Here is a 20,066-nt window from a genome sequence, read left to right on the forward strand (position 1 = left end):
CCCTCCAGCACTGTCGGGGGGGAGGGAAGAGGGGCAGAGATAGACACACAGCAGGAAATGCCATGAGCAGGGACTAAAGCAGTCTCCACTTATGTTGCTTCTGCTGTGTTTCAGCTTTTGAAATGTACAAGAGCCACAGAGGGCTCCCTGCGGGACTTCCGCTTTTCAACTTCAAAGGTGGAAGTGCCCTTATCGACTAACTGAATAGTCCATGGAAAGTCCATCAAGTATTCAATTAGTTTAACATCTCTAATGCAAATATGCATATAAAATGTTGCCGGTCTGCCAAAGGTTTGTGAATGGGTTTGCCGGTCCGTGGAATAAAAAAGGTTGGGAACCACTGAGGCAGACAACTAAAGCCAGCTATGCAAATCAAGTCAGAGTAATCCATCTGAGTTTCAAGTGATACAAAGTCTAGACCAGTGATTTTCAAACTTTTTTTCTGGCACGCCAAATGAAGAAAATTGTTGATGCCTGTGACCCAACAGAGCTGGGGATGAGAGATTTGAGATCTGGAAGCTGGGAGGGGACAGAGCCAGAAGGTTAGGATTGCAAGGGTGAGGGCTGTGAGATGAGGCTGGGAATGCAAGGGGCTCTGGCCTACGGCATGGGTTGAGGTGTGGGAGGGGTCAGGGCTCAGGCTTTGAGAAGGAATTAGGGATGACAGGCTTGGAGTGAATAAGGGAGGCTCAGAGCTGGGACACAGGATTGGGGTGGGCTTACCTCCAGTGGTTACTGGTCAGTGGCACAGCAGGAGGGGCTAATGCAGGATTCCTGCCTCTCCTGGCATCGCAGGCTACACTTCACCCCAGAAGTGGCCAGCAGAAGGTTTGACGCCTAGGTGAAGGTGCACACAAGCAGTTCCATGCAGCTCTCATCCACAGGCACTGCTGCCCCAGCTCCCATTAATCAGTTCCTACCCAAAAGAAGTGCAGAGCTGGTGACTGGAGTGGGAACAGCACGCAGACCTCTGTAGTCCCCCTACCTAGGAGCTGGACCTGCTGCTGGTCACTTCCAACAGCAGGTCCAGCACAACACAGCGTCAGAACATATTGCAACTAGCCCAGTGGTTTTCAAAAAGAGCAGTCACGACCCAGCCGTAGCCAGGACGCACCGCTGATGGGACTTTAATGGCCCAATCGGCAGTGCTGACCAGGTCACTGAAAGACTGAGCAAGGTGACCCAGTGCCTTACATTCCACAACCCACACCTTGAAAAATCACTGGCCTAGACCTTGAGATGTTCTTTTATTAATCACATACCTTAAATCTAACAGCAAGGAAGCAAGCACCCCTTTCTCCCAAGTATTAATGGCAACATAGTGAAAGACAAAGATAAAAGACATCTCTTTTGAGTCTTGGCGCAGACTTAACATCCTTTCTTCTCACCATGTCTCCATGATCAAAGAGTTCAGAACTTCAGAATCCATTCTTTCACTAGTTCATGTTTCCTCACTGATAGCAGCATTGCTCAGTCTCAACATTACTTTTCATCTTTTTGAGCCACATACACCTTTTTTCTATCTGTGTGTGAAATAATTGTATGTGAAGCAAGGCATATGTGAATGTGCACCACCAACAGAAACAAAACCTGACTATAAGCAGTTTGCTAATCAGCTTGGTGGTATCTGAATCTCTCCTGAGTGGCTGCAAAACACACACAGCTTACAGCAGTGTTTCGTAAACTTTTTAAGACAAAGGAACACCAAACAATTTTTTTTTTTTAAATGAGGAACACCAAGGATTTTTGTTAAGAGGAAAAAAAAAAGGGAGGTGGGAGTATTGAGAGCAAAAAGGTCGCTTGCCCCTTTAAGGGCAGCCATTTTGAACTCTGTCTGCAGCACTTTTCTGACTGTGCGCCATGGAACAGTTTAAGAAACACTGGCTTACACGGATCACTGCTCAGTCTTTATAGACCCATTAAAGCAATGACCAAAGGTACCCAGCTGCCAAAACTGGGAGCCCAAATAATTCTACTCACTTAGCATTTCATACAGACAAATACTCCCAACTTCAACTTCTCAACAAGACATTAGTGGGTCTTCAAAGCACGTCTAAAACATTTTTGCTTTACCTCATCTTTTGCATTCAAGAGTTCCTCTGCTTTATGAAACTGGTTTTAGGAAATCACATTTATTTACTGGCAACATGGTGAAGTGTTGCTTAAGTGGTTGTGATGAAATCAAGTCTGGTTTGACAACATTTAGCCATTAATGACAGTCTTTAGAGAGACTACGCATATCTAGTTCTCCACAGTGGACACACCCAATTTCATCAACCATGTTAGACATTTTTCACTACTTTTCATTAAGTAGAAAATCCTGGCCCAGTCTCAGTAGTCGAGATATAGAAAGATACCACAGAATCCTGTACAGGCAGTACTCGTTATAAGTAAAAAATACGATCCAAAAAAACTTGTATTTGTAGTGAAACAACTTAAATTGGGGAATTTTTTCCCGCAGCTGACTTCCATTTGCACAAATTGGGATTTGGTTTTTTTGCCCTACTTAAGAGGGGGGATTGGGAGGACTTATAAAGTATCAGTTCCTACAAGCATCAATAACTTTAGTGCGGAACAAATGTATACCAGCGCAATATAGCAGGGACGCCCTATAGTTTAAACCTGGGCTACTGAACACGCAGTCCACAGAGCAGTTTGGGTTTACATGGGGCTCAACATATGGCCTGCGGGTGGGATCCTTTGAACATGGACTCCCACTGGGAACACGCTCCACAACAGCGAGTCAATATAATGGTCTTCTGTTGATATGCATTTTAGTCATTAAATTCTTGTACTGTCATTGCTCATTAAAAGTGCTGTCATAAGGCTAGAAATCAGGTAAATACTGCATTTTATTAATATCACCAGAACTGACTTAAATGGGGCCTGCGTATTCTGTAGTCTAGCCTTAATCTTTGTATTCATGCCCCTCAGTGTGAAAGAAGCTATTAGCATATATTTTTGCATGTATAATGCTTAAGTTGCAGCCCTCAGCATGTACTGTAAGTAGCATTGTGGCCCCCGGGGCTTCCAAAGTTGAATAGCCCTAGTTTAAACTTTAAAGAGACCTCCTTGGTTTTTAATGTTAGTGTAAAGAATTTGAGAAAAGATCCAACCCCCACAAAAAATTGGAATCCACTTTTTGTATTTTGACAGCCCAGTAGATTCAAGATCACACATGTGCTCCGATGACTTAATACTGGAAATGTAGCAACTTATTACAAAACTTGCCCAAGTTGTTTGCAGGGCTAAAATGCTACCCTGTATCAGCTTATAACACAATTCCTCCCACAACAAAGAACCTAGAAGATCTTCAAGGGGATATATACGCTAGAGTCAGGATAAAGGGTACTAGAAATGCTACAGAAAACTGATAGTCAAGAGCTGTATTATCTGCATTATCTATATTATGTCTACATTGCAATTAGACACCCATGACTGACCCAAATCAAATCCCAATTAAAAAGCCCCTTAGCCAGAGTCAGCTGCATGGGTCAGCTGCAGATTTTTATCATCAGTGTAGACATATACTGTGAGACTTCCTCTCCTTCCACATCAATAGTGCTTGATGGAAAAGTGAGGGTGAGGTTGCTCTAGGTCAGTGGTTCTCAAACTTTTTGGCCCAGGGGCCACCTAGATCAATGCAAATCTTTCCAAGGACCATCAGTTGCTAATAGAATTCATCATTAATTACATAATTACACCCGAACCATTTTGCCAGTGCTGCAGCTAGGGAGAATGTTTAAAATGAAGTTTGATAAACTAACATGAGAGTGTTAAAATGCTTAATCTGTTTAATATTTTACTTGGGTTTAATTTAAATTATTTATTTATGTCCATCACAAAAGGTTGCCATTTTTTCTTTATTTATGGCGGGGAGAGAAACCTTTTTAGGGCCAGAGACAACAGATCCACAGAAAAATCATGGGGATCACACAAGTGAGAAGCAATACAACTCCTCCAAAAAAAAAAAAACCCAACATGCACTGATGTGGCCCTCAAAATGAAACAACTCACTCCTCTGGTGCTCCAGCCCCATGAGGCAAGGGGAAAGGACAGGGAAGACTGAGGTTCAGGGTTTCCCATGGGCCAGATTTACTTTTCTGTGGTTCCAGAGTTTGTGGATTTTGTAGAGGCCTTAAGCTGTGGGGTGGGGACAAAAATGAGGGGTTCAGTGTGCAGGACAGGGCCACCAATGAGTGGGATAGGGGTGCAGGATCTGAGGGGGAGGTGTGGTGCAGGAGGAGGTGAGGTCTGGGTGGCTGGTAGGGTGCAGGAACAGGCTAGGAGTAGGGTGTCTGGCCAGAGGGGAAGGAGCAAGAGCAAGGAAGGGTTCAGGAAGGTGTCTGGCCAAGGGGGATGTGCAGAATCAAAGGAGGGGACTTGGGGTAGAATGTCTGGCCACAAGGAAGGGTCCACGAGTAAGCTGGGGGTGCAGGTCTTGAGGGGGGGAAGGGACAAGTGAGGGGATTGGAGTGTGGGAGTCTGGGCATGAAGGGGCATGTTTATCTGGCTTTCGCCCCCCCCCCCCCCCGCCTTGCATCCACTGGCTGGTGGTTTGTAGTGAGCTGCTCCCTTTTAAGACTGCCACCAGTAGCAGGAACTGCTCCTATAACATATTGCTACCAGAAGTAGCACAATTCTACAGACTGTTTTCTAAACAGAAAACAAAATGTTTAGAACTGCTACCCATTTCAGCGCTGGGAGGGGGGGGGGGGCCTCTCTGTTGTCCTTTGCATTGGCTTTGTGTTTATGGCAACCCAAATGGTGTCTTGTCAGAACAGGGAATCCTGAGATTCCAGATAAAGTTTTTTGCCGTGTTACAGAGCAAGCCAGGGGATGGGGGTGCACTGGCACAATGCAATATAGAAGCATTTCTTGCTTTATACCAGCTCTTCAGTGAGGGATGAAGGTGGGGGGGACAGAGTCCCTTAATGACTCCACTCCCTCTGGCTGTACCCCTCTGACCTGCTGGGAAGAGAGGCAGCCCCCTCCCCTGGTGTCTGGAGGACCCCACTCTGCGTAGCTGCCATACAGAGCAGACCTCCCCATCTTAAAAATGTAGCTGCCAGCACCACTGAGCAGAAGACAGGCTGGGCAGGTCCCACAAGATAAAAGCCTCTGGGCTCCTCTGGATGCTTCCCCAGCCCCGCCCCTTCCAGACTTATCCAGCAGCCAGTGTAGCACCTGCCCAAGGCACTACCTGGAGACAGGTGGGCCTGCAGACCTATACCACAGCACAACACAGGGAGGCAGATGCCAATCTCCTGTCTAGCGGAACTGGCTTCCCCCGGGTAGGGCTGGATGCCAGGCTTTGGCAGCGCTAGAGAGCTTGTGGCAGTGGTGCACTGCACCGGTTGCTGCTTCCCCACTAGGCGTCGCCAAGCTTCCGGCTAAGCTCATCACTGCACATCAGTTCCTCCAGCTGGAGTGGGGGAAGCTTGATGCCCCCCTCCTCGCAGCGGGGAGGGAGCATTGGCTCCCGACCTCATGGGGAGGGCTACACTCAAGCTGCGGACTGCCTGGGAGGCAGCTGCGGACCACTAGTGGTCCACGGACCGCACTTTGAGAACCACTGCCCTAGGTGAAGTACATTTAATGGATGGAGCTCAATTGTATAGTTGACTGAGCCCAACCTCAACCTTTTCAAACAATGATGAAAACCAGCTTTTTCACAAGAGCCTTTCCCAATAATTATGCTGAAGAACAAGCCAACATTATTTCAGACACAGGAGGGCAAAACAAATAATTTCATCTGATGCAAAGAAAAAAGTATGGATTATAGACTAGTTTAAAGCAATATGGTTTTTGTATTTTGACTTCTATGCACTACAGTGATGGATTCAACGAATAAATAAAAGGATTTTTTAAAAGGTGATCAAAGTGACATCCATAGGACTTCACTGCACTGGAAATGCAAGGTATGCACAGGTACATCAAAATCTAGGCAAATTACTGCAAGATGGATTCAAGTAAAACAGGCATTGAAGTTAACACTTAGTTTCAAACTATTTCTATTTTATTGCCGGAAAAGAAAAATAAAATAAAATAAAATAAAAACCACTCCCTTCCATTGTGAAAGGGAAAAGCTATTGTATGCAAAGTAGCATTGCACACAATGAAATGTGTACAAATTGAAAACTTTATCTAAACTACACAAACAAGAATTGACAGGAAGTCTAAAAGGAAGAAAAGGCAGATCCTGGACCCGCCGAACCCACTCATTTTTACAGGTTGATTTAAAAAACCCATTAAAATAGTTGTAGAACAAAGTAAGCCTAGACATGAAGCTCCTACACTTAATTAATGTTACACAAATAAGATTTTAAAAAGTTAGTTACTTGCTCTTGCTGTAGTTTTAATAAGAGCTGAAGAGGAGGTTACTTACCTCAATAGTAACTGATGTTCTTCGAGTTGAGTGTCCTTGTGGGTGCTCCACATTACGTTGGTGTGCCGCCTCCGAGCGGAGATTTTGTAGCAGTGTCCCATGGGCCGTGCACCAGCAGCCACGTGCTGTTAGACTACAGGCATCGTGCATAGGCAAGCCCCACCTCCCATCCCTCAGTTCCTTCTCTACCCAGGAACAATGGCTTAAAGGAGGCCAGGATCCTGAAGTAGAGAGGAGGAAGGGAAGGTTGTGGAGCACTCAAGGGGATACTCATCTCGAAGAATGTCAGTTACTATTGAGGGAAGTAACCTACTGTTCGAGAGAGAGATGTCCCCGTGGGTGCTCCATATAGGTGACTACAAAGCAATTTCCCTTTAGGGAGGTAGGGACTTCGGATCTGGCAGAAAAGCGGTAGAAAGAACCACTTTAGCTAGTTTCACGTTGGAACAGTAGTGCTTTGCAAATGTGTGACTGGAGGACCAAATGGCAACTGCACAGAAGTCTCTTATGGGTACTTTACAGAGGAATGCTATCGAGGTAGCCATGGCTCTGGTTGAGTATGCCCATTTGCTCTTTGTCTGCAGCAAAGTTTGATGCAATCTGAGATCTGATCAGAGAATCTCTGTGATGAGAAAGCCCGGCCCTTATTTAAGTTTGCTATTGAAACAAATAGTCTGGGAGATGCACAGAATGGTCTTATTCACTGCAGGTAAAAAGAGCGCTCTGCGCAGATCGAGAGTATGCATTTTCATCTAGAAAGAATTGGTGTGTGGTTTGGGAAAGAAGGGGAGGGGAAAGGTGTATTGTCTGGTTGATGTGGAAGGAGGAGTGTACTTTGGGGAGGAATTTGGATGGATATGTAAAGGTCATATATGGGGGTTCTGCCATTAGGGCTGCAATCTCTCCAAGCCGTCTGGCTGAGGTAATAGCTATGAGGGGAAAACAGTTTTTATGGGCAACTGCAATAAGGAGGTGGTTGCCATTAGTTCGACAGGCAGCCAAGTGAACATTCAATACTAAATACAGACCTCCTGGTTGCACTGGTGGACTGATATCTGGATAAAGTGCCTGCAGGACCTTTAAGAACCTCTTGGTAAGTGGATGAGCAAATATGGATGTGTCATCTACCTTGGAGTGGAATGTAGGAATAGTCGCAAGATGAACTTTAATGGAGCTTATTGCGAGAACCACTTGTTTAAGGTGCAGAAGATAGTGGAGGATGGTAGGTAAAGAGGATGTTGAAGGAATCCGCTAGTGATGAGCATACCACATTGAGAATCTTTTCCATTTCTGAAGGAAAGTCTTGAGGGTGCTCTGTGCCCTACTGTGTAGAAGGACTGTTAGTACTTGCTGTGAGCAGGTCAACTTAGGTCAGAGAACCATCAAGGAGCCACACCTTCAGTTGTAGTGAGTGGAGGTTCGGATGACTATCATGGAAGCCTGGGTGAAGAAGATCCCTTATGCAAGCTAAGAGGATTGGTGGAGCACAGGACATCACCATGAGGCAGGGAAAAACCATAGCTGTCGTGGTCATGTCAGTGCTATAAATATGAGATGAGCGCAGTCCCTCCTTGTCTTGTGAACTACTCTGTTCAATAGGGGTATAGGAGGAAACTCACAGAATAGGTGAGATTTCCATGCAATGAGGAAGGCATCTCCCACTGATCCCTTGCCTATTCCTACCCTGGAACAGAATAGGGGGAATTGGCTGTTAGACTGCATGGCAAACAGGTCTATGGTAGGGTGAAAATGTCTGTCAATATGTGTGGGTTCATTTGTCACTTGTGTTTGACCAGGAGGGCTCTGCTGAGTGCATCTGATGTTGTATTCAAGGTGCCTGAAAGATGCACTGCAATGATAATTGTATTGTATTTCAGGCACCAGTTCCAAAGTGGTACAGCCTCTATTCAAAGTGCTCGAGATCAGGCTCTGCCATGATGATTTATGTAAAACATTGCTGCGACATTGTCTATATACAGTCTGATGTGCCTGCTGGAGATAAATGGGAGGAATTTGACGCATGCATCCCTGACTGCCCCCAGTTCTAGGATGTTTGTGTGCACGTTCTTGTCAGTGCTGGACTGCAGGCCCAGTCCAGCACTGGCAGGCATGATGTCATAAGTGGACATCCCATTCTGTACGAGATGCATCTGTTGTCATGGAGTCTGATGGCTCCGGTAGGTGGAAAGGAAGGTTCCATAGGTTCAGTCACCAGCATATGGATTCCTTTGCTATCTCTGGAAGGGCTAGGTATTTGGATAGTGGATGGACATTGGTTTGTACACCTGTCCCAGCCAGCTCTGTAAACATCTCATGTGCAGATGTGCTTTGATGATTTTGACATTGCACGCTGCCATGTTCCCCACTAGCCGAAGGCATTCGAGTGCTGTTGAGAGGAGGCTCAATCATAAGGTATTTACAAAGGCCACAGTTTTTTAAAACTGTCTGTAGGTAGGGATGCAGTGGCCCTTGTCAAATAGATGCATGCTCCTATAAACTGTATGTTTTGTGTAGGAGAGAGCATCGATTTGGTTTTGTTCACCTGAAGGCCCAGGTGTCAGAATAAGTGTCCTGTGACCAACAGAGAACGGCAGGAATTGTTGTGCGAGCGAGGCTTGAGGAGGCAGTCATCTAGGTAAAGAAATATGATAACTCTGTTTCCTCATGTGCACTGTGACAACCACCAGCGTCTATGAGAAGACCCTCCAGGCAGCAGAAAGTCTGAATGGAAGCATTTTGTATTAGTAGTGTTGAGAATCTACAGCGAAACAAAGAAAACAAAAATGCCTGTGAGTACGGTGGATGGCAACATGCAAGTATGCATTTTTTAAGTCATACTTTTTTAAGTATACATTTTTTAAGTCTGTTTCAACACCAGTAATATGGTAGCAAGTGTTACTATCTTGAATTTTGTTTCTGAACCAATGTATTGAGGGCTCAAAGGTCTAGAATAGGCCTCCAGCCCCTCCGATCTTTTTTTCATCAGTCAAGTAATGGGAGTAGAACCCCTTACACCTAAACAGTGTGGGGACTGGTTTAATTGCCTCTGTGTGTAAGAGGTGCTCTATGTCTTGAAGAAGATTCTTGTGATAGCGGTCCCTGAAAAATGACAGAGAAGGGGGGGTGCAAACGGGGTATGGATACCAAGGGAATAAGGTAGCGTTTTCCAATTATCTGCAGGTGCTATCTATCAGAGGCTATACACTGCCAATTGTTGCCCTTCAACAATCGATGCTGGAAGAGATTTGCTTGCATCAATGGCGTTGGAATAGGTGAGAGGCTCTCCAGACTCTTGATCTGATGATCAAGTTTTCTTGTTGGACTGCTGCGATTATTGGGAATTGGTAAAGGAAGAGCGTCATTGTTGGTTTCCGCCTCTGCCTTTGTTCTGTTGCTGTTGGTGTTATCTTTTGTACTGTTATGCATATGGAGGACACCGAGGTCTCGGGTAGGGCTGATACCTATATTGCCTTCTTCTAGGTACTTGGCTGTGGATGCCCAAAGACCGAAGTGTCATTCTGGAATCTTTCATGGAGTGGAGAATTTCATTGGTGTAAGTTGCAAACAACTTTTGGCTGTCAAAAGACAGATCTTCTACTGTAGATTGCCCAGGGAGATTCAATGGAGTAGAGCTAAACCACGATGCCCTCCTCATTACTACCACTGTTGCTGTAGAATGTGCAGCCATGTCAGCAGTGTCTAAGGTGGCCTGTAATGCTGATTTTACAATCGTGTAATTTCTGTAATCATATTTGCTCAATACAGCGTTTCCCAACTTTATTTGGCCATGGAACCCATTTGAACTAGAAAGAATTTTGTGGAACCTCTGACTGACTGTGCACACAGCACTGAATAGTGACATCATCGTCCCCACTTTCTGGCTAAGCTGGGATTACACAGGGACACTTATTGTGGCAAACAAATGAAAATTGTTTTCAATAAAATTCATAAAGGAATGAAAATTCCATTCCATTACAATAATTCAAGTTGTAATGGAATTTTCTCGCTGAACCCCTATTTTAACTTCGCAGAACCTCTCGGTTCCGCGGAACACCATTGGGAAACACTGGTTCAATAAAACTGTGTAGTTCAAAATGTGAAACTGTAAAGTAGAAGGTGTATATCTCGCACGCCAGAATGCATAGAGTGTTTTGATATCGTGATCCGTTGGGGGGTAGACCAGTATTGTTGCTGCTTGGATTTTAGTTGTACAGATTCCACCATGAGGGAATTTGGTGCTGGGCGAGAAAAAAAAAAAAATTCAGAACCCTGGGTGGGACATAATATTTCTCAGCAGTTCTCTTAGCCATCGAAGAAGTTGACACCAGAATTTACCACGCCATCTTTGCTGGTTGCATTATTGCTGGATTAATTGGCAATTATATTTTTGATGATGTTACTTAGTGCAGTTCATTTGTTAGCTTGTGCTGATTTTTCACAGCCTCATGGAAAGGAATGAGCTACACATTTAAAAAGGTCATGGAAATGTGCAGAGTCATCTGAAGTCATTGAAGCTGGGGCCAGAGACCCTTCCTCCACTGGAGGGAGATTATTTGGGTCAGGAAGGAGTACTGCTTCCTGTGTGAGTGAATCCTCTTCTTTTATTTGTTTGGAGGGGGAATATTGCACTCTGGCCATGCTGGTGTTTGTGATAATATTGCCATTTGTACCCGTATTGGCAGTAGGGGTAAGGATCAGATGGAGGTACCCAGCGATTGCCAGAATACGAAGGCATATTCCCAATATGGAAGAGTAAAGACTCTGAGTTGTGTAAGGAGAATTCTCTGGTGAAAAAACCCATAGAGAAGTCGTCATCAGATTTGGATGAAATTTTTCCCTGAGTGTGATTTCTGTGATGTGAACTCAGCAGAGAGTGCTCAGCTTGTAAAAATGGTGAGTTAAAAGTAGATGAGACTAATAAGTCTCTGTGTTGAGTGTAATGCCCAACAGGTGCTGTTGGTGCCATAGTAAGAGGCACATAGGCTGAGGCACTGAATCTTGCCCCACTACTGAGAGCAGCTGTGCCACATCAAGCACCTCTGTGGTGGCAGCTAAGGTGCCTGTTAACATGATCAGCGCCGTGTTCTCACCTTGTGTCAGCAAGATTGTATCACTGCTGGATGGTGCAATGAGGCAGGCAACTTGAAGCCTGTCACCTCAGAGCGTGATTTAGCGCATGTGCACTGTTTGTCTCTATTGGAGGCTCCAAAGACACCAGCGCATTATACGTGCTGCGGCATGGTGCCAGCGCTGCTCTTGGCACCGGCCGTAAGGGAGATAGCCGCTTCAGTGTTATAGCCCCTTGAGATGCTGAGGACTTGGTGGGCTTTCTGGATCCTAGCTGCTTAAGTTCTTCAGAGTTCTGACTTGGACCAGAGGCTTATCTAACTTTTATTGGAAAACTCGCTAACTGAAGCTGTTGATCTCTGTCTTTTTGTACCTACGATTTTAGTTTTGCACAATGAGGGCATTTCTGAGTGTTATGCTGCTCTGAGGCAGCAGACACATTGTGAGTGACCATCTGATATTGGATAGGTTCTTTACATGAGGTGCAGCGCTTAATCGCCCGGGTGAGCCATGCATACCTGTAGAAACAGTCAGAGACTGCAGGAAGGGATTAACTGGAAAAAAAAAAACCAACCTCTTAAACTACTCTGGATTTTTTTTTTTAAACGAAGTAATTGACTAAGTATTTAAACTCAATAATTATCTACTACGATGAATTTTACTGGTTTTAAGAAGTTTAGTCTTCTAGACACAAAGAAGCTAGGAAGCACTGCCGAGTCCATCTGTACCCAGAGGCAGTAGAGAAGGAATTGAGGAGTGGGAGCTTGCACATGCGCAATGTCTTTAGCCTAACAGCACGTGGCTGCCGGTGCGCACGTGTGCAGCCCCAGGGACACTGCTACAAAAATCTCTGCTCTGAGGCTCAGGCTCGGTGGTGGTGCATCAACCTAATGTGAAGCACCCACAGGGACATCTCTCAAAGAAGATACATTACATAAGACTCTGAAAAATATTGTTACATACGTTTAAAACTGCAATAAAAATAAATCTTGCCAATCTGCACAGAAAAAATAGCCCATTTTATTTCCACATTCTTTTTCCTAGTGCCTTTTATCAAAAGGGCCGCAGTTTTCTCTAGCCTCTGATAAATATAGATGATGTATCCCATGGGGGAGGATCTTATTTGGATTGGGATACCTCTAACCATGAGCTTTAGTTGCTCTACAAGGTAAGAATTTACTGTAGCAAATAAGTTCCTAAGCTATGATTCAGTTATTGCAAAAAAATCATTACTACACATATGCAGTCACACCACATTTACACTTGGTAATAAGAGAACCTGAACCCATAAATTCACTTTGAGGGAGGAACACTACTTCTCTTTTTTACTCCACCTATAACAAGGAGGGATCTTTCCTTCCATAAATATCTCTGGGAAAAAATATACTAGTGAAGTAAAACAAATCAGCAGCAAAACCCTGAATATAAAGGCTTTGATTTGTGCTTCATACAGAAAGAACTACAACTGCACATTCCACCATGAGACTGCATTTGATAAATAAGGAGTTGGAGGCAAACATATTCATCAACATATAGAGAATTATAACATGTGCGCTGACAGGATCACAACAAGGTAAGAAGAGTTAGGCCTGGTCAATTTTTGAATGAGAAGCTTCCAAACAACAAAGAAATGGTACTGGTGATTTTCCCTTCACATCAGCTCTGTCCCAGAATGGTGTGTGGATTAATTATACTGCTGGAGATGCTCACTTCTAGATGAGACAAAGAGGTCCCAACAACTTTGGCCAAGTAAAGGTTGCCAGTGCAAGGTGTTTATTCTTGTGCCCAAGACTTTTTACAATTCAGGCTATTAAATCCTGCTCTGTAGTTTCAGCTGGATGTGGTAGTCTTCACTTCCTTCTCTAAACCATTGTAAAGTATTACTGTGCACTACTCAACAGCTACCATTTTTTCCTCTAAAAACTACTGCGTCTCAGTGTCAGATGAGCTGAACGCCCAGACTCGGTGCAAGCAGGAACTGAACCAGGCTGCTTGCCTGGCTCCCAATACATTTTACATGCAGTGCTGCAGTGGGGGTAGGTCCCAGACATAGTGCAAGACACAAATGAGCCAGGCTCCTGGCCAGCCTGCTAAAAAATTTACTGGGGGGGGGTGGGGGGGGGCACAGGGGAGAGAGAGAAAATGCATGTAGTCTATAGCATTAACCTACTTTTTGCGTATTTGTGACCTATGCATTCTTACAGTCTTTTACTGTTTCAGGGATGTGGGGGAATCTTAAATGGGCATTTCTTTGTTTTCTAACAATTGAGTTTGGGGTTCTAAGTAGGGATGTTAGATTTAGATTAATGGAATAGTTGATGGGTTTTCTTCGATTATTCGATAAGGGTGCCGCTGCCTTTGAACTGTAACAAGAGTTCTGCCCGGCTCTTGCTACAGTTCAAAAGCGGAAGCCCAGCAGGGAGCGCAGGGGACTGGCCCCACACTCCTTGCCACACTTGAGCCTTTCAAGTGTACAAGATCCCGGGCAAGGCTCTTGTACATTTCAAAAGGGAGCCTATCAGTCCCCCATTGGCCCTGGGTTTCTGGTTTTCAAATGTACAATGCCTCACCAGGGCCCTTGTACATTTCAAAAGCAGAACCATAGCAGAACTGGCACAAGTGGAGACTGCTTCAGTTCCCGCTCACATCGTTTCCACTGTGGAGAGAGTGCTGAGGGGAAAACCAGCTTTTAAGCCAGCTCCCCTCAGCACCGACTTCTGCTCCCCCCCTTGCTGCCCCTCTTTGATAGAGGCAGCAGGTGGGAGGAGGGGAGGGGAGAGTAACTAGTAGCATCCTTAGTTGCTTACATCCCTAGTTTAAAGCCATACTGTCAAAAACAATATGGAAAGGGAAAAACACTTGTGAGAAGTACAAGCCTAATTAGGTTTTTATAAGTGAACAGATACTTGGAAAAACCTGATTTAGTTTTTCACATGGAACTTAATTATTCAGACCTAAAGCCAACTGCCTTTTGTAATCTAAAGATTAAATTCTCCACAGCTTTTCAATCAAAAGTCACTAATAGTTTCAACAATTAAGTGTAACGTGAAGAGAAACTAGAGAAGTCAATTTTTTAGATGTGGTTAGGTCTTGTCCACAGTAGCAAGATCAAGTCATGTTATAACATGGTCTCCCAACAAAGTTTTGTTTTTTAAGTCAAGAAGTATTAAGTCTCCAAAATCCTGTTCATGCATGTCCTTAACTTCTGCTTCAATTACTGGGGCCAAGACAACATTTCAGTTTAATTATGTGAAGCTTGTTTATGCACCAAACCAAATTCATCTAGGTAAAATGAATTATATGCCTTTGACTTTACACCGTAACACCTTAGTGGCAAACATCACACTTACTGCTATGAACCCTGTGGTAGAAGAAACAGGAAAGGAGTTGACATTTCATAAATTCCCAATAGGTGGTTATGACTTTTGAACCTCCACAAGACATTAAACAATACATGTCAAGCTTTGAGTCTATTCAAATCATTCACAGACCTATAACCCCAACATGCTTTCAGGTTGGGCATAAAGGAAAAGAAAAGGTTTATTTCAGACAACAGGTTCACCCTCTCTCTTCTGGACCTTACAAGGACAGTGCTACAATTAAACACAAACTAGCAAATCCCAGAACAGACCAAGTCTGTCAAACACATCTGGATTTAACTGCCACTTAGCTTTAATTATGGAGCAACTGCCTTTCCTCAAATCACCCCATTATGCATCTGTCTTGAATTTCAATTTGTATTTCATTGTCAAGCATCCTATTGGATACAGTGCTAAAGAAGTTTTCATAAAAAGGGAACTGAACACTATGTAGCTCATGAAGCTCTTCACAGCATTTACTAGTCTCACATTTTCTTTAAAAAGTGGTGGAGCTTTAAGAATAGTTAGTGAGCATCCCTCTGTCTTCTCCCACGAGATATGTGCTCATTCAAAGCTCTGTTCCTCTGCAGGGAGAAATGAATCATGTAGCTCCCAAAAGCAGATGAAGTTCTCTCAGGACACACCCTCAAATGTGCTTCAATACCACTTCACCACTAATTCTGCCAGGGCCAAAATATGTTGAGGACCTGAAACAGAAAGAATGTCCTAAGGGAATGAGGGATTTGCATGATATGCTTGCTGCATGGGTCTGATTAGGAAATTAATCAAAATTTTACATCCCTACTACTATCACTCCCCACTCTCTCCATTTGCTGAGAAGGCATCACTGTCCACGTACGTTCTATTGTCTCAGCACAACCAAACTCTGACCTTGCTTTAAGTTATAATAAGAGGAAGATGCATACCAAATTTAATGGTCCTAGCTTTATGATTTAGGAGTTCTTTAACAAAATGGACTCCCAGATGGACAAAGACAGACGCACCAACTTTCAAATATATAGTAGATTAGAAACAAAGTGTTTCATGAATTAAAGAAATGCATGCTACAAAAATGGAATAAATAAGCTTTAAAAGATGGACAGCTGAGCATAGTAATTTTATACTGAACAATCTTTTCAATAAAATTTGCAATAAAAATGGGAAGTAAACTTCACTATAAAACTCTGAATACAAAATTCAATTTTCACCACTTAATGATTTTCGAGACACTGCACTTCCCATGCCTACCCTGCATCACCTCCGCTTTCATACAAGTTAACTGCTTCTATACAAATAAAAATATTTGTATATGTTCAGCAAAACTCTTGAATAACTACTAGGGATGTGAAAGGTTAACCAGTAAAGTATTACCCATTAAAGGTGATCCTATCAGTTCTGGTTAACTGGTGGGGGCTGGAGCAGCTCCCCACCCAGTATGGGCAGGGGGTTGCTCCAGTCCCACAGGGCCTGCTGTGGACTAGGGATGTAAGAACTGCCAACTATCTGATAAGCAAATGCTTATCAGATAATCGACTAGTTGCTCCCCTGCCCTCCGCTTTCTGCCTCTATCAGAGGCAGCAAAGAACGGATGAAGAGGGAGGTACTTAAAAGTGGCAGTGTTGCACAGAGCCTGGGGTCAGACAGGGACTCCCCAGCTGATCCTAGGCTCAGTGCAGTGCTGCCACTTTGAAATGCCGGATGGAGCCTGGGATCAGCTGGGGATTCCCCAGCTGACCCTTGGCTCTGTGTGGCATGCCAGATTTTCAAGTCCCCAGCGGGTGCTCTTGCGCATTTCAAAGCAGAAGTGCCCACGTGGAGCCCTGAGTCAAAGGGACTTCCCGCTGGTCCTGGGCTCCACACAGCATTCCAACTTTCAAATGCACAAGAGCCCCCAGTGGGACTCTTGTACATTTCCAAGGTGGAATGTGGAAGTGCTTATTGACTAGTCAAGTAGTCTATGGAAATTCCATCAACTACTCGACTAGTAAATTAATCGCTACTTAAAGTCCCTACTCTGGACAGGGCGTCCAGAGCTGCCCTGGTCTGGATGGGTGTGGGTGCCCCGCAGGGAGGGCAGATACCCAGAGCTGCCCCTCTCCACAGCAGGCCCTGGTGTCCCACAGGCAGAAGTTGCTCTGGGTGCCTGGAGCTGTTCCTGTTTGCAACGTGCCTGGGAAGGCCAGAGGCAGATGCTGTTCTGACCAGACTGGAGAAGCCACTTCCGCCCAACCAACTGGCCTAGAGGTCCCCCTCCCCCTTAACTGGTTAATCTTCACGTTTAACCAGTGTTGAAAGATGAGGGCCTGAAACATGAGCCCACATATCACACACAGACTGAGGCCCAGACAGCAACGGTCAAGACTTTACTAACATAAAGCAGAGTTAAGCAGTGAGCAACAGGCAGACTGCTCACAGAAATTGGCAACAACAAGACTGATATTACAGAAACATTCCTACCTAAGAGGTACTAGGCACAGGCCATAAAACACACTCCACGGGGTCGTAACAAAACTCCCTATTAAAAAAACATCTTGCTACCAAAATATACCCCCGACATAACAGGAACATATTGACTCAGGTTCAGGACATCGAACCCAAAGGAACAACAGAGATTAGCAAAGAAAGCAGAAGTTGCCCTGCTACGAAAAAGAAATGCAGTTTCTTCCAATACTAGCAATCTTTAAATAAAGACAAACACTGGTAGACACAATTCACTCACATAGAATGATGAAGTTTCAAAGAAATAATCTGTCCATCATAACAGTGGCCAAGTTAATGTCAAATGTCTGACAGGCCCACATATATAACCCAGAGGATAATTCTTCGAAGTTTGGACTTCAACTAGACTACTGTTTGGTCAAGAAGCTCTCTCCTGGTCACCCCAGCAGCTAAGAGGGATGCAAAAATCTCAATTTGCACAATCTGCATCCTCAACTCATTCACAAGTATCACCTGGACAAAATAGCAGGAGCAATTTAATACAAAACAATATTGCTGTCTCTTAAAGGTGGCAGAACTTCTGGAGTGGGTGACACTATTGCCACAGCTATTAGCATCATTCTCCAGAGTTATTTAATATAAAATACGATGATGGGGATGAGGGATGTAAAAGAGTAGTCGAGCTGACTACTTGCATCACCCCACTTGCTGCCTGCATATCAGACAGCAAGGCGGGGAGCAAGCAGGAGTCAGTGCTCGAGGGAGCAGGATCTGGACCGCTGCAGCTCTGCCTTTTAAATGTAGTAAGAGCCTCTTACTACATTTAAAAGGCAAAGCCGCAGTGCGGGCCCCAGTGCAAGCCGGGATTGCTTCAGTCTTTGCTTGCACCGGATCCCAGACCTCCCTATGCTGTGGCTCTGCAGTTAAATGTAGTAGGAGCCAGATTTCCTGCCCAGCCAGCTCATACTTCATTTAAACTGCAGAGCTGCAGCAGCCCCTTATCGACTAATCATGTACTCCATACAATTTGTATCGAGTACACGGTTAGTCATTTACTCGCTACTTAAGATCCTTATGGAGGGGGCAGGCCTAAGAATTTTAACTCACAAAAGGATAAATCTTGATTCATCAGATTAAAGTTGCCAAAGGCAGCTAGATGTGATGCTGATTATGTCATTCCCTTGTGTACTGTTTGCTATGAATTGGACATGCATTAGTACAACAAGCCATTGGCTCAGATGAACTTTGATTCTTGGGCTACACAGATGTGGCCTTACCTTCCCAGGGTGAGAATGAAGCCATTGCTTGTTTCCCTCACTGGCAAGCTGGTTTTCCTGCCTAGCTAAATTACAAAACTCAACTCCTTTCAGAGTAAAAAAGATCAAGTATGCAATCTAAACAAAAGAATTACCCTCCAGTTATTTACTTTCTTTGCAAACATCTAGAAGAAATGGTAAGTAACAGCGTGGGTTTCTAAAGAACAAAGGGTGTCAAACCAATTTGTTAAGCTTACTTTAACAGGATAAGAAAATCTTGTGGAAAAGGAGGAAGTAGTATACCTACAATTTAGTAAGGCATCTATAACCTAGATGGGGCTACTATAAGCTGGGTGCATAAATTGTATTCCCAGGGAAACAAACAAACAGTCTAGCAGCACCTTAAAGACTAACAATACATAGATTGTAACATGAGCTTTTGTGGACACCACACACTTCTTCAGATTCTAGGTCTGATTCTGTTCAATATTTTCATCAATGATTTAAATAATAGCATAGAGAGTATGCTTATAAAGTTTGTGAACTATACCAAATAGGGAGAAGTTGCAAGTGCTTAGGAGGATAGGATTGTAATTCAAAATATTCTGGACAAACTGGAAAAATGGTCTGAGATAAGCAGAATGAAATCCAATAAGGACAAAGGCAAAGCACTACACATAAGAATGAACAATCAGTTCACAAATACAAAATGGGAAATTACTACTTAAGAAGGAGTACTGAAGAAAGGGATCTAGGGTCAGTGGACCAGCTAAACAGGAGTCAGTGTAACACTGTTGCACAAAGAGCAAACAAAATTCTGGGATGTATTAACAGCAGTGCTGAAAGTAAGACTCAAGTAGTAATTTTTCTGCTCTATTCTGCACTGATTAAGTCTCAACTAGGTCCAGTTCTGGGCACCACATTTCAGGAAAGAGGTGGAGAAATTGGAGAAAGTCCAGAGAAGAGCAACAAAAAAGATTAAAGGTCTAGAAAGCATGATCTATGAGGGAGGACTGAAAGTACTGGGTTTGTTTAGTGTGGAAAAGAGAAGACTGTTAATATCTTTCAAGTACCTAAAAAGTTACCACCAAGAGGAGGGAGAAAAATAATTTTCTTTAACCTCCTATGAGGACAAGAAGCAACAGGCTTATATTGCAGAAAGGGAGATTTAGTTTGGACATTATGAAAAACTTCTTGTCAGAGTAGTTAAGCACTGGGAAGTTGTGAAATCTCCATTATTGGAGATTTTTAAAAGCAGGTTAAACGAACACCTGTCATGGATGCTTCTGAGCAGGGCTACTCAGCTTTGGAAGCCCTGGAGGCCACAAAGATACCGCAACTTAAGTGTGGTTATGTATAATTGCAAATAAACATGCAAATAGCTTTTTTCACACTGACAGGCAGGAATACGAAGCACTTCCCACTAAGCCCTGGTGCTCCTGGCACCACCTCCCTGGGGGCTAGAAATGCCAACACACTGTATCCATCTGTTCCAGCCAGCCCATCTGCTTGCATCTTTCAATGTTCACCCGGCCTGGGAGACACCTCACTGTTATG

The 20,066-nt window shown here is 44.1% G+C and overlaps 1 protein-coding gene across 7 annotated transcripts in view; it reads right to left on the reverse strand.

Moving 5' to 3' along the window:
- AFF4 (ALF transcription elongation factor 4) overlaps positions 1-20,066 on the reverse strand; it is a 110,700-nt gene that overhangs the window by 64,988 nt on the left and 25,646 nt on the right. For 2 of the 7 annotated variants that reach the window (XM_075900325.2, XM_075900324.2), the window contains exon 2: positions 724-916. The exons of the other annotated variants lie outside the window; for them this stretch is intronic. The gene's annotated coding sequence lies outside the window, so the exon portion shown is untranslated. The remainder of the gene's footprint in view (positions 1-723; positions 917-20,066) is intronic. 7 annotated transcript variants of the gene reach the window in all.

The sequence above is a fragment of the Pelodiscus sinensis genome, chromosome 16, assembly GCF_052426305.1.
Source record: "Pelodiscus sinensis isolate ZL-2025 chromosome 16, ASM5242630v1, whole genome shotgun sequence".
Taxonomy (NCBI): domain Eukaryota; kingdom Metazoa; phylum Chordata; order Testudines; family Trionychidae; genus Pelodiscus; species Pelodiscus sinensis.